The following is a 15,930-nucleotide window of genomic DNA, read 5'->3' on the forward strand; positions in this document are numbered from 1 at the left end:
GCTATGAATTCCGCCACGATTGACCACCACGATGTTATTGACCACCGTTAATTCGTCGTCAACCGTCAATTCGCCACTAAAACACGTATCGCGGCTCGCGCGGCCGGCGTAAATTGCTGCGAACGAGTGGGACGTGTCTCCGCCATTCGACACCGGAATATAATCCGTTTTGATCCACGAATGCCTTTCGGAGCATCACGATAGCGCCGGATGAACCGCGGCGTCGGCTGGGAAGTTTTGACGCGATCCGCGGCGCAATATCGATTCGCCGCCGGCGGACAACTCGGTCAGCACTTTCGCCACGTTCCGCCGACGACCGCGTAATCTTTTTGTCGGCCCTCTTTCGGCATGCGAGCCATAATTCCGGACCCGACGGGATATCCTTCGGGCGTCGCGTCGCGCTGTCAGCGCGTAAACGCGGTCGCTTTTTTCGCGCGGCGCAACGTCAAGCGGCGAGATCTCCGCAATCGCTTGCGTGACAGCGTACTGAGAATCATCTCGGCGCTTGTACACACATCTCCGTCCCGCTGACGTGATATCTATGCAAAATAAAAACTTCGCTTTTCCGATACGTTTCGTCCGCGAAACGAGCTTTTATTTTCGCTGCGTTTTACGGTATATCGTTGATTACATCGGCTCTTCACTTGTAGCCCGACGTCAAACGACGAGTCGCGGGATATTGCAAAGATATTTCTACAAAAATGCTGAGAATGATCTCCCTTCGCATATACGAATATACCTCCGTAATAAAACTTTGCCATCGCCGCGCATACATTTCATGTATTTTTATTGCTGTTGTACTTTATAATGTATATTTTGGAAAAAGAAGAATATCTACAATGCGCATATTTTAAAAAGAGCTGCGGAAGTGGAGAAGCTTGGCTGCTAACAACGATTCAATGGAACCGCGATGAAATAAAAAAATTCAAGAACGACGATCCAAGAGTATAATAAACGTCCCGTCGAAATGTCTGAATGCGTCGCGGGCGTTTTGAATTAGCGATATATTTGGGGCAGAAATTCGTATTTCGCGAAAGGGAAAAGATAGCTGGCCTCAGCGGACCTCGCCGTAAGCGGGTTTTATTTATGGCGGAAGATATATCTTCCGTTGTTGCTCGGCGTTTCCGAAATGCGACCGAGCCAATTACTGAGATTTCGCTTAACGTCGGTGCGCGCACACGCAAAAAAAGGAGGCGATACCCGCATTTACTCGGCCATCGGCCATTTGTAAAATATCCGCATCGGGGTTTGCTTTACGGTTCGCCACCAACGTGAAGAAAATTACTTTGGCACTTGATTCTTGATAAAAACTACGTACAAATGAGAATCCCGATGCATAATTGCTTCAATAAAAAAAAAAAAAAAAAAAACGGGTTTCTTTATTGACAGAATGACATAATTCATGTTCAGCTTCAATTATTGCATGTCAAACAAATTCGCGTTTGTTGAAAAAAAAATGCATGCAAATTGTAAAATAAAAATATAAAAGCAGAATATGAAATAAACAGGTATAAAGATTCAAATGTTGTCTTCTTATTGTTATATTTGTACGCAGCATTTAAAAGCGCGCTTGATTTACGAGGAGTGTTCAATATATTCTCGCCGTGATTGTAGCTATAATCCACATTTAAATACAATTAAATTGTATAAAGGAAAAAAGTACGACAGTTACTGAAAAATATTACGCCACCGCTTTACATCCTTTAAGAGAAGCAATTAAGGAGAAAAGGAGTGAAAAATGATCGAAAGATGTTCTTTTTTTCACGACAACATATCAATACACAAGGCTCAAGTTGCAAAAGCTGCTGTTTGTGATTACAACTATGAAGAAACTAATCTCTCACCCACCTATAATCCCAATCCGATTCCGCGTGATTATTTTCTGTTTCCGAATTTAAAATATAACTTCGAGAAAATCGACTCGCTAACGATGATTTATTGAAGAATGCATTTAGCCAGTAAAAATAAATCATCTTTTTATGGGAACTTAGAAAAGTTAATTAGTAATAAGTATTTAAAACTACATTCAAAAATAAAACAGTAACTTTGCATTCTTTTATTTTCTTTAATACTGATAAAATGTATTTAAATCAATCCAAATAGATATACTTCATATTAAAACTTAGAAGTTAAATATAGATTGAGAAGAAATATTTATTCATTACTACTCTTTCTATATGTAAATATTGAATACCTAATTAAAGATAAATTGATGAAAATTGACCGAATTACATTTGCTCCAATCAGAGAAATGTATAATTTGACATTTCTTATTAAAAAAGCAAAATAAGTAAAATAACGGTTTAAAGTTCAACATGTTTCATGGTGGAAGAACGAAGCTTTACATTGAAATTAATGAAATCATGAATATTAATGAAATTTGTAGAAGCAATTTGCCATCTCAATATCGGTATCAAAGATTCGAGTAGAATACTAAGAGTATACAAATCATGTTCCTTCAAATCAATACAAATCAAATTTTTTTAAATATAATAAAGCCAAGTAAATCTATAATAAGTCCAATCCATATATTTAATAAAGAAATATTTTGCGAAATATTTTAGTTGCAATATCTCAAAATAACATAAAAAGAAACAATATCGGAAAGTATATATATATATATAAAACATTTCTTTCCTGACATGAAAAAAAATATTAAACTTCAGAATTTTCGCTACAGTTCTCAACGAAATTTGCGCAAATATCAAATATCTCTGACAGTTTTACGTCAACAAAAAGTATTGACGTAAGAAATCGAAATGCGGCGCACTGACATTTCTTTCCTCCTCATTTTCGCCATCGAAATGGAACTTAACAGAACGCGGCGGTGCGCTGTTAAATTTAAAGCTTTCGCGTCGTGCGTAAGCCGCCGTTCCGGCAATTTTCAAGGATTTCGCGCTATATTCTCCTCACGTAATCTTCTTTCACTGCAAGTACGACGCAACCTCCGCCACCGCCACGACTCTAAAAACGTCACCCCTTTAACCTGGCGCTTAAAAATCTTTCTGCGCATTTTTCGTATCCAGCCGGTAATATATCTAGTTTCTCGCCGTCCACACGATTTTCTTTATTTTTCGACAGATTGCACAAGACAAAAGGGTCTTCGGTTTCTTCAGACTTGTCACGATTTTCTCACATTTGACGGATCTTTACGAAAACAACAGACCTAACAAATTTCCACTGTTTCAAATAATGGCTCATTATAAACTTGCGCCTTATCAAATAACTTGCAAAAATATTGTTAGCTTAATTAAACGAGCAGTGAAAATTTTTACGCGGTTTTAAAGGAACAAATTGATACTGTTTGCTGAAAGCCGCAAGTTTTTTTCACAATGATCAATATTAGACCGCAGCTCAATCGCGGGAGCTCGCATTAGGTTAATGGAAGCGTACTGATTGCCCCGATTGACGTACATCTGTGAGTAAATCGCGTACATCGGCGTTATCTCGTTGCATTGCAAACCATAATTTTAACATTTCGTTAGTGACGTACGAGTACGGGACATTGTTCTGTTTCGCGGGCTCGATGTGGGCTCGATTTGTCGATCTAGACGGCACGGGTTTTATGCGAGTAGTGTATGTCCGACATTTTATCGATGGCTCGTACGTTTTCGAAACGCGGGGGATAAATCTTTTGTTTTGTCGAATGCGTAATAAATAAAAGTGCTCCTCGGCTTCCCGCTTAGCCCGTGAATTTATCTGCCGTGAAGCTTTATTGGCTCGCGAATCAATCCAAGTCTTTCAGCCCACAGGATATTATAAAGCTCCGTCAACGCTGCAGGCGATGATCTCCTTAGAAAAATTTTATTAAATGTAACCGTTTAGACAAAGACTCTATTAAGCAATTATTCTTGATAAAACTTTTATATTAATTTCACGAAATTATGGTTATATCGTACAATTCCACAATTAAAATCATTATTTGTATAATTCTAAAAAATTATTAATAAACATAAAATTAATTGAAGAATAATATAAATAATTTATAAAATTTATAAAATTATGAAATAAAATTTATAAAATAATAAAAATAATTTAATAATAATTTATAAAATTTACAGATTAAAATTAATAATATTTTATTTTTTGTAATAATTTTGTAAAATTTGACCAAACATTTAGATATTGCACATATAATTGGTTTATAAAAATACCAACTGTAAATATAAAACGTGGCCAAGTTTTGAAGAGCACAAGTGGCTGAGAAATGACAGTTTATCGAACGCAATAGAGATTGCTGTGGAAGATGCTGAAAAAAGAAAATATCTACTCTGGTACAGGTCCCACGTGGACAAGAAAAGCAAATCTTTCTCGAACGTAAGTACGTGACGTGCAAGCGGACTTATTACTCTTCTCCAGAGTCTAATTTGCAGGGCGGTGCCGACCGAGCGAGCGAGAGAGCGAGAGAGCGAGAGACAGATCGATTCGAAGAGATTGCACGCAATAAGAAACGGTCCGTTTTACGCAACATGTAGAGTTTTATGTCCATGTCAGTACCATGAATAATTAACCCTCAAGTAACTTCGTAAAATGTTACGCCTTCCTTTCTGCGGTACTAAGATAATTAAAAATTAGAGTTGCCTCTCTTAGAAGAGTTAATTACTTTTTATATATACGCGTGCTTTTTTACGTCACATGCAATTACTTAATTATACTACAATTTCTGTGAGCGGTGACAAAGATCTCTTACTTACATTTTTACTTGTAAAATAAAGAAGTATAATTAGCCGCATTTCTTATATTCTTAATAAATATTTTTCCATTATTTTTCATATTTGTCACATTTTTACAACAAATGCGAGCAAAAATGTAGTTCCTTTCATGCCAATTGCCTTAATCCCTTAATGCGTCTTATATTTCTAGTATTAAACGCCGCAAGAAGTAGCGCCCTGGAAACAATCGAGGGAGAAGCACTTGTCGAGTCAAAGGAGGAATTATAAACGAAATACACTTGAGTTTTCGTAAGAATTGTAGAGGAAAGTACAAATGTGGAAAAGTGTACTCCCTTCTAATTGCATCCTCGGACCGAAACTACAAACTCTTCGATTCCGTGTTGCGGCAAACAACAGGAGATACGTAACACGTATTAGCCAGACGTTAACGATTATACTAACGTTTGTGTTCCCATTTTGCGCAACGGAATTTCAAACACGTGCGTTACATTTGTCACTCGACATACACGATATCTGCCGCGTGTTTCGATACAACAACAAAAAGCAATTAAAGAGATTAGAGTTGAGTGGAGAGGGTATTAATGTTATAGCTTTGGAATACTGATATTATTGAAGAGATTATAAGTTAAGCGCGTGTCGCAAAAGTTAAACGATTCAAGGACGAGGCGTGCTACGATCGTCAAACACGTGTTCGCGGCGATTAATCGCGAATAAATTCGACGGTGCAAGACGCGGAACATGAGAACGGTCTTTAGGGCGGGCGGACGTCAACGGAGCTGCGATCAAAATGCCACGTCGCGGTTAGATAGTCCGGCATTTCGCGATAAAACGGCCGATAAAGTACCGGAAGACAGATGCATAATTAGCACTACGATTCAGGAACGAATGTAACTCTATCCGGTCCGCCCATGCGATATCTGCTCCCCCCTCCCAGCCTCCCCTCCAAACCCACTGATAACATCCACATGCGCGGCCGCACCGAGTACACGCTTGATAGTTCTCGTACGGGATATGAATGCACGATTTACACTTCAGTTTCGGACGCGCACTGTCGACGTCCAGCAGCGCGACCGGATTAGCAGCTTTGAAATAGTTGAGCTCGCAGAGGCGGATACAGCTTTAACACGTGACGTTGCCACGTGAACGTAATCCGAAACACTAGACCCGATAAGCAAATCAAACGGCTATGTTAAAGCCTCTACAAACGGCAATTAATTGAATAGCGCACACCTAAAATCAGAGAACGAGATCAATGTAATCCCCGCGAGTTCAGATTTCGATCCCACGTACATGCAACTTTAACGTTTATTCGGTTAAATAATTAGATTAGGACATAAAATGTTCTTTTGTCACGCACAAAAAATTTATTAAAATTATTACTTTTAATTCTTGAAAAATAATATATAACTTCAAACAAAATTCGGCTGATCTGAAAAAAGGGAATTTCATAGAGATACCCGCTTTTAAAAATATATTAATCAATTTGTAGTTTAACATTTTAAACAATTCAGAATAATACTAATTTTTACATTTCATTGATTTTTCTGCAATATGATTTTATTTAATAATCTGTGCGTATAATAAACACGTATGCATAAAATAACCTATTTTTCCTACATAAAATTATTATTTATTTGATTTATATAGAATTTATATAGATATATATAACTTTTACAAAAATCATAAAACGTGAAAAAAAGTAACTATAATTTCTACGAGTAATAATATGATAAAAATTATTCGAACTCCGTTATCGAAGGAAAGAGATTTGCATTTATGGTATTCTATGTAGCAAACGACAATGAGATGCATATGCTGCTTTGTTCTGCTCGGAGAGATATAGGTACTTCAATGTAATCTACATGCTCAGCAGATGACGGACATGTAACGCGAGTCTTGCATGCGCCGTCAACAACTCACGAATAACGTCCCTAAATGGTAACATAGGGTAGCATCCTGAGGAACATGGAGTGTAACACGCCCCTGCTAAATTACAGCTGAATTTGGCCTTTGAAAATTATTTGCAAATATTATGCCACCATGTAACGCGTTATTGTGATATAGCATGGAAACTGACAACGAAATATTATTCCACAAGTATATCAATTTTTAAACGAATTTTATGTCACTAAAATAAATAATTTTTATTTTTCTGTAAAAATTGCTGCCCAAAATGCTATTTTGTTTCCTTCACTGCAAGTTGATAAATATTATTCGTTAACATTATAGTTAGATCTGGCTAGTAAAATTGAAAAAAAAAATGTTAACATCACACGGTGTTCCCAGGCGGTCACCCATCCAGGTACTAACCATGCCCAACGCTGTTTGACTTCAGTGATCGGACGAGAACTGGTACTTTTCAGCGTGGTATGGAAGTTAACGAGAGTATTGAAGATGTGAAAAGTTTTCTTGTCATTGCAAGGACATTGCAAGAACATTGCAAGCGACATATGAAGATATATGTATATTTGTACCTACATAATTGAATTCCTGAACAAAAACCTGCTTAATTCAAATATAGCCTTTCCACAAAGAGTTTTTTCTGTAAAAATATCAATAACAATTGACCTAATTAAATTAAAGTTAACATTTTATAATAATCCTTGATAATGACTTCTTTTATTTGTTAACATTATAGTTAGATCTGGCTAGTAAAATTGAAAAAAAAAATGTTAACATCACACGGTGTTCCCAGGCGGTCACCCATCCAGGTACTAACCATGCCCAACGCTGTTTGACTTCAGTGATCGGACGAGAACTGGTACTTTTCAGCGTGGTATGGAAGTTAACGAGAGTATTGAAGATGTGAAAAGTTTTCTTGTCATTGCAAGGACATTGCAAGAACATTGCAAGCGACATATGAAGATATATGTATATTTGTACCTACATAATTGAATTCCTGAACAAAAACCTGCTTAATTCAAATATAGCCTTTCCACAAAGAGTTTTCTGTAAAAATATCAATAACAATTGACCTAATTAAATTAAAGTTAACATTTTATAATAATCCTTGATAATGACTTCTTTTATTCGTTAACATTATAGTTAGATCTGGCTAGTAAAATTGAAAAAAAAAAAAAAAATGTTAACATCACACGGTGTTCCCAGGCGGTCACCCATCCAGGTACTAACCATGCCCAACGCTGTTTGACTTCAGTGATCGGACGAGAACTGGTACTTTTCAGCGTGGTATGGAAGTTAACGAGAGTATAGATGATGTGAAAAGTTTTCTTGTCATTGCAAGGACATTGCAAAGACATTGCAAGTGACATATGAAGGTATATATTTGTACCTACATAATTAAATTCCTGAACGAAAACCTGCTTAATTCAAATATAGCCTTTTCACAAAGAGTTTTTTCTGTAAAAATATCAATAACAATTGACCTAATTAAATTAAAGTTAACATTTTATAATAATCCTTGATAATGACTTCTTTTATTGAGAAAAAAAGGAACATGCGTAAACTGCTGTTACAAATACTATTTAGAGAAAATGATTATCACGCGTTCTGTAAAGAAAATATAAAATTTTCACGAAGCTCAGACAGTTTCATAATTAGAAGTTTTCTCTTTCATGTATCTGCATGCTTTCTTCCCACAACCGAGTTTTTTCGCACGTTTTCATGACCTCCTTTATTTATCTCGTGTCCACATTTTATCCGAGAAACGATTTTCTCCGCCCCACTCAAATAGCACTGCAGTTTCCATAAGAACTTCACTACTCTCGGAGTGATCCCATCCTCATTTAACCTCCTTTTGTTCTCTAGTATTATAGACTTCTTGTCTGTATTGGACGCTCAATCGCGTCCGCCCCTCCCCGCAAAAACTTTATGAGCAAGCTAACGGCTTGATTGCCGCCGACAGTGCTAAATCTTCTTGTAGAAATATAATAGAATTGCAAGGTGCTGAGCAATATTTTATGAATTATTACAAAATTGATCGTGACAGATTTCTATCGCATCTAAGTTTATCTTACGTGTCGATTGAATTGCGATAGATGATCAATTATTTAGCATATACTTTTCAATGTAACACGATGCAAGTATCAGATAACCAACAGACTCTGTGCGATTTTTATTTCAACGCTAGGGAGGTTAAAACATAATAATCAATTATCGTTAATTAGGAATTTTTATAAAAATTAAAAAATATAATTTACTCATTGCAATTATGCGTTGCTTCAACTATCGAGAGAACTATGCGATATAGAACCGCAAAAGATTAATCTAATAAAATCTAATACTATTCTGTACACCTGTTGTACGTGTTTCAACTCTTCATATGTCATCTTAAGAGCCGACAGTCCTAATCTCAACTATCTCGGATTATGACGTCAGAAGCGAGAAAATTCGTGCTCGCTATTCTTGTAACTTACGTTCACATAAATGACTTTCCCCGAGCGAAGTCGCGTTACTCCAACAAAGTAGACATTTAAAATGTGCCAGAAATTCTACTATCGCTCATGTCATGCAGGTATGCAGAATGATGGAATGAAGCAGGTGTGGAAACGTTCCGCAGAAAAACATCGATTACGTTTTCAATTTTCTACCAGACATATTGAACTAAGAGCAAAGTTTCCAATATCTTCCAAGAATTTCGTTTTAACGCAATAAGGCAATTTTATTCCAAGAGAGTCATTTTGATAGACATAAGCTGCAAGAATTTTAAATTCCTCCTAATCTTCCTAATATCATAATCCGCAATGAATTTTTATAATCCTATCAGAGAGGCAAAAATACTTGCAAAATTAAAATGCTAGCAAAATGCTTCTTTAGTTTCTTCAGTTAGAACACTGAATCAATAAATTCCGTTCAAGAATTGAACTTAACGTAAAAGAGTAAAATAAAATTGAAAGAAAATCGCTTTTAAAACCATCGACGATGTTAAAAATTACAAACTCGTGACTTTGTAGAATCAATTCTTATTATTTTCTTCTTCTCGGCTTAATTTATGTTTTGTAAAACAAAAAGCAAAGACTTTTAAGAAAAGTTTTTAAAATTGACAAATATATTGCTTTTGTTTGTGGAAAGAGAAAACGTCACCTTCTGTCAAACATTATCGCTGTCACTCCACCGATATTTATTAAAATATTCGTGTAAAGCATTGTGGGCTTGCATTCGCAGTCAGACATGACACACTTTCACATGGAAACGTATCGCGCAAAATCTCGGCATGCCTTATATCCGAAGTTTTCCAGCCTTGGATTTCAACTTGCTTCCGCATATCTGCTGATGCCTAGCGGGATGGAAGAAGTCACGTATGCGAAACACGTCGCCCCGATTCTTGGATCGAATCCCGCATTCGCGCACGGCAATGGGGCCGAGATACCGGGCAAATCTACAACGGGCTCGATGGTAGCGCCGAGATTGATGAAGTGTAAACCGCGCGAATGGATGCCGGCGTCGGTTGAAAAACATCAATTGTGCGTAGTGTGCAAAAGAACGAAATCCACGATGCGGGCGGACTTCTCCGGCTAGAAAGGTTTGATTTTTCGCCACTAATGCGAACGTAAACCAGCCAAACAGTTATAACAGTATACTCCGTACAAAGGCAAAACTGACGTGGAAAATGTGTAAAAAGATTTTTGTATATCTCGAGAATTTGAAATATCACAAATAGAATATCAAAGCATCTCTGTTTTAATTTCAAATATCAAATAAATGCTTAATTTAAAAAGGAAATCTTCAAGTTTCGTGAAAATTGACTTTGGTTGTATGTGAAAAGTATAAAAAAATCTCTCTGCGTAACTAAATAATAAATGATTACACAGGTAAATTTTAACAATTTTATATTCGTCATAAAAAAATCACCTGCGGAACATCGCGCGTAAGTAAGTAAAAAGTAGGAATCTCCTGTGCACTCGAAAGGCGACCGCATCGCGAAGCGATTGCACGATCGGCGCAAATTCGTACCGCAAATTTTTCCCGAGCGAACGTTCCGTATTTCAGCGAGATCCCGAGATAATCCAGCCGACCCAGGGAAAACCGTCGTCGCCCTCGACATAAATCCGTTCGAATGCAGGAACGCGGAGGCGCGAGAGGGAAGGAAGCCGAAACCGCCGCCGTACGGCGGCGAAAAGTTGGTCAATATCGATGTGTGTAGATTCGCTCCGGTCGCGCGGTTGTCGACATCAGCGTGGTCAACGAGTTCTCTTTGTCCCCTGCCGTCTCGTTGAAAATCGAAGTGTTTGCGTTTCGTTCTGAAACTCCCACGATAGTAAACCGCGAGAATGGGACGGAGCAATAGGAACGGAGCGGAAGAATACGAAAGCGAAGAGAAGAAGGCGTGAAAAGAGGAAGCAGCACGGCGGGAGAAACGGAAGTACTAAAGGTGACAGAGAATCAGAATGTGTGTGAAAAGGAGAGAGAGAGAGAGAGAGAGAGGAGAAGGGAGGAGAGAGGAACGGAGAGAGAGATAGGAAGAAAGCATTTCCGTTATTTTATCGGGGCGAGACTTTTCCCGAGTCCGGCTACTCGGCTCTCTCAACAAACTTTTAGAGCTTTCGCATTTTATTAGCTCTATCGCCTGCTTCTTTCTCACTTGCCGAGCATTTTTAGAATGAAGAGACTTCATAAAACGTGGACGTAAATTCGATTTTATCCGAGCGAATCCGCAGGTTGTTTCTCGCTACATTACAACAAAGATACATTATCCTTATGTCATATTTGCTGCTAAATGATTTCTTTATCGAACTTTGTTTTTATTTAGTACGAATGTTGAATTCAATATAAACACGAAATTAAAGTCAAACAATTTAGCGCTAAATTCTATAAAAATATAGACCACGATTTCGAAATTCGATATCAATATCAATAAGAAAGTTGCGATACTTCGCGATATAATGTCAGCTTTTTTATTTTATTCTACTTTAGCAAGAATGAAATAAAGGTGCTCGAAAACGATAACACGTGACGACCAGTGATAAAGAGAAATCGAAAAGAAAATCGAACAACGATAAACACATTCATAGAGGATCGGAATTCATATAGAAAATTGTCGATTCATTGAATTTCGAAAAATCTATTATTGTTTAAACCTTTATGTGCCAGAATTTAAATTGCAAAATAATTTACACCGTTAAGTAATTGAATATTGATTAAAATAAAATAAATTAATTTTTGGAATTAAAATCAAGTCTGTTCCTGTTTAATATATCTCCAGTTCTCATAACTGAAAATAATTTAAACGTCTTTGTAGCTAAACAAGTGTCCCTCGAATTACTTTCTTTTCTTCTTTTTTTTTTTTATCTGTAACAGGCACCAGCAAGAAACCAGAAACTTATTACAGAGATTATCTGGCTTACGGAAGGTTATTATCTGTCTACAACGACCGGGGAGATTAACATCAGTGAATTTAAGAAATATTGCTTTCCGCCTGAAATAATTCGCACGTTGAGGAACTTTGTTGCGAGTAAGCTCGCGATTTATCTATAACAGCCGGGATGGAACATCGCAGGAAAACGCGTCCAGGTTTTCTCTCCGCGACTAGAAATGCAATTTTCCGTTTCTGGACAGACAAGTATATCAAACTCTGATTGCTATATCGTCCTCTAACATGATGGGATCGTAAGCTTACGTTCGCAATCACACCCATACTTTAAACTGGACACATTTCTGACATCTTCTGTTGCAAATGTATGTCGGAAGCGTTTCGCTATTGTTTTTATCATGATTACGAATATTGATATCTATTTGAGATCGCAGCTTGTTTTCTCACTACATCATGCACTGCATATATTATTCACAAGTATATCAATATTCGTATAAAAAAATTGCAAGCACAGTACAATTAATACCAAAAAATATTCGACCACAAAGACTGTTAAAAATACTAGAGAAGATTTCTGAGACACGTGATTACGCGAGATTTAATTAGATGCTTATTAAAACGGCTCCACGTAAGATATAAATACTACTATACTCATTACAGCTACTATATATCTCAAGCACAAATCTCGCACAAACAAACGAAGCCGTACTGTAGTCAAATAATTACTTTCGCCATCCTACTAACAGCAGCACGACAAAGGGACATAGCATTTGCTCGACCAGGCGGCACTAATTATCAAAGGATTCGACGCGAATCCTCTGCGAGGATTCCTTTGAAACAAATCCCGTTTTATCCAGATCATTTCGGCCTCGCTCCACTCGCGAGCGTCGATCAATACGACCGTCACCGCGGATATAATTTCCATTTGGGCGCCTTCGGAAACGGAACTTTCGTTAGAAACTCGCGCCGGTCGCTCTCCCGTCACGCGCCGGATAAAGTTTCTGATGTCTCCGCGATATACCTCTTAACCCACCCGGGGCTCGTGCCGCTTCGTCGAATTAACCCCTGCGTCTGATCATAAATGTACTTTTCTCCGCTCGTAAACGTAGAACTTCGCAGTCATTTAGCACTGTCCTAGTTCATGAACCAGTTCCGACTCGCCATTTCCGTTTGGTTCCGCGCCATCTCTGTTTATACGAAATGATAAACAGATATGATCGCGAAGATTAACGACCGTGTCTCATAATATATTGTACAATGAAAAAACTCACGGCGATCAGTCTGACAAAAACTATGCGCTGATGAATAATAAATCGAATGTAAGGCAATGGCTTACTCTGTATCACTTCAACATCTATTAATGTCAATTTTTTTTTATTATCAAATTACAAAGGATTTCTCTCGTATAGACATACATATATATATATATATATATATACACACACAGGGTGTTCCAGACTAATCGTATCACCCGTTAATAGTATATTCCTGAGATCATTTGAAAATGACATCAAGAATCTGCCATGTAAAAAATGGTATAATATGGTCAGATGTAAATATATATAATTAGTTATGAAAAGATCTAATAATATGTAACATTTCATAAATGATCATATAAACTTACACAGGTCATTAGATCTTTTCATAACTAATTATATATATTTATATCTGACCAATTATACCATTTTTTCTCGGGTATGTATATTTATATATTTATATGTGGCATAAAATTCCTGTTAAAAAATAAATTTTTTAATTATTTCAGTTATTTTAACGAGGACAAAACATATTTTTATCTGAATAAAAACAGTCAGAAACCATTTCGAATAAATGTGCTATGCAAATAATTTAATAATTTAGTTATTTGTGTAAAATAGTTTGAGAAAAAAAACGATAATATTCTGCAATGTGTTAATAATGAACAAGTATATTGACTTGCATGTATAACTGATTTTTAGAGAGAATTTCTTTGCCCTGGTAAAAAAAATGGTTCTCCAGAGAAATTTTGTGCTCCGACGAGCGTAGAAAAGTCAAGTTCCTAAGTGCACATATATATCGGCGATAAAAATTTTTGTTGTAAAGTTTGTAAAACGATGCTGAAAAAAATATCTTAAAAGCACTCGACGCGAGAAAGCAATGATATTGCATCAACCTATAGTATATGATTACTATTTTTTCCCATATTTTTTTCTAATTAATTGTAAATGATGTTGATGTTTGTTTAACTTCATAAAATTTTGCAATTTTTGATACTACTAATTGAAAGTTATTAAATAACAAATAATAATTAAAAAAAAATTAAATAATCGAACAATTAATAACAAGGTAACAAAATCATAAATATGAATATGCAACAAAATAGCAATCCCAGCTATATCAGTTTCCAATTTACAAGAGTATCTGCGTGATGCAAATCGTTTTCCATTGGAAATGGACTTATTCATATCGCACACACACACACACACACGTGACGTAACACGGACGTAATATAACTCCAGCATAAAACGCGATAGCATTACGCGTTCGTAAACTAGTTCTAATGTTACATTAATTATCGTATATTTACACCGCGCCCTTGGCTGAAAAACTGCGTACTTAGCCGGATCCTAATGCCGATGTGTCGTGGTAAACCACTACTGTTACCACTAATGCCGAAATACATTAGGCAGCGGGGAGGGAACATTTCTAGGCAGGTAGGTAATCACGTCGTATCGTCCAGCGAAAAATAAAAAGAAAGTCGTCAAACGTGAAAAAGGGGAGGCTCATTTTAAACTCGTGAAGAGAAAGAACGCCTTAATATCGCCGCTACGTAAAGGCGCTAGGGACTAAAGCGTCACGTCGTTTAGACCCGCCCAGGTAGATATGCAAAGTACTCGGCGAGCAGTGTATCAAACGCGAGAATACCTTCGCCCTCTGCGTTATTTCAATTTTTGTTAACCCTCATTGTTATCAAATCAGATTTCTCTCATATATATAAAATTTTTTCGTTGAAAAGCAGAATTTTCGATAGTTTGTTATTTGAAAAAAAAAAATAACTCTAGATATATTTTCATTAAAAATTGGTAATAAAATAAACGCTGTTGGAATCATTGAGAAATAATAAATTAATATAGATACGAATGTATGTATATTCCCGTCAAATATTTTACAGCAAAAATGTATTTTACCACGCTTAAAAGGGAGAGGAATTTACCGAAATTTATTCTACCGCTGTAGATAATTTTAACGTACAAATCTCCGCTTTACAAGAAATGCAAACGAAGAAACAATGGCGAAACAGCTTTCTTGCAGCTTGTTTATTTGGATTAAATATGTGTTACTTTAGCAGACTCTCGCCTAGGGCGCGGCTTATTAACATTTTTGTCTTTCTTGCTTATTCTGAAGAAACACATTACGCGATTAATCTGCAATCCGCTGCGTTATGAAAAAACCTTTTATGATAATAAGCACTATTGCTCGGCGAATCTGCAAAGTTACACAAAAAATTCTCCCAAGACTTTCGGGCATCATCAATTTTACCTCTTCACTTATATAAAGACAAGCGGCGAAGAAATAACTTGTCTAACAATTATATATTATGCACGAGTCTAGTATCGAGTCAAATATTAATCTCCGAAAAATGTAATGAACAAACTTAATTCACCATTTGCCTTAAGTATTCATATAATAAAATGCTCTTATATTAACACACGAGCTCACTAAAATTTTTTTAAAATTAATTAAACGTCGATGAAAATATTCATTAAAGTTATCTCAAAGAAAATGTCATTTCTAGAAACTGTTAAAAAATCGGCAATTTGATAATCTCGTATATAAAGTGAGGAGCGCCTATCCGCATTAAAATTTCATTCTCGTTAGAATTTCAAACGAGTCGACTCTGATTTCATTAGATAAGAAAAAGTGCAATGCCTGCGTTTCGCAATATTTCGGTATTTATCCCGCTGTTTATTTCTCCAACCGCACAACAAATTGTAGTAAACAAGCGTC

General features: G+C 36.5%; 1 protein-coding gene and 3 non-coding genes across 5 annotated transcripts in view; all 4 read right to left on the reverse strand.

Moving 5' to 3' along the window:
• LOC105675135 (alkaline phosphatase-like) overlaps window positions 1-15,930 on the reverse strand; it is a 181,594-nt gene that overhangs the window by 92,325 nt on the left and 73,339 nt on the right. The window lies entirely within an intron of this gene.
• On the reverse strand, window positions 6,935-7,054 carry LOC136999155 (5S ribosomal RNA). Its single transcript, XR_010889555.1, has one exon. It is a non-coding gene; the product is annotated as a 5S ribosomal RNA (ribosomal RNA).
• On the reverse strand, window positions 7,344-7,463 carry LOC136999156 (5S ribosomal RNA). The gene has a single exon (XR_010889557.1). It is a non-coding gene; the product is annotated as a 5S ribosomal RNA (ribosomal RNA).
• On the reverse strand, window positions 7,757-7,876 carry LOC136999157 (5S ribosomal RNA). Its single transcript, XR_010889558.1, has one exon. It is a non-coding gene; the product is annotated as a 5S ribosomal RNA (ribosomal RNA).

Source organism: Linepithema humile, chromosome 3 (genome assembly GCF_040581485.1).
Source record: "Linepithema humile isolate Giens D197 chromosome 3, Lhum_UNIL_v1.0, whole genome shotgun sequence".
NCBI lineage: Eukaryota > Metazoa > Arthropoda > Insecta > Hymenoptera > Formicidae > Linepithema > Linepithema humile.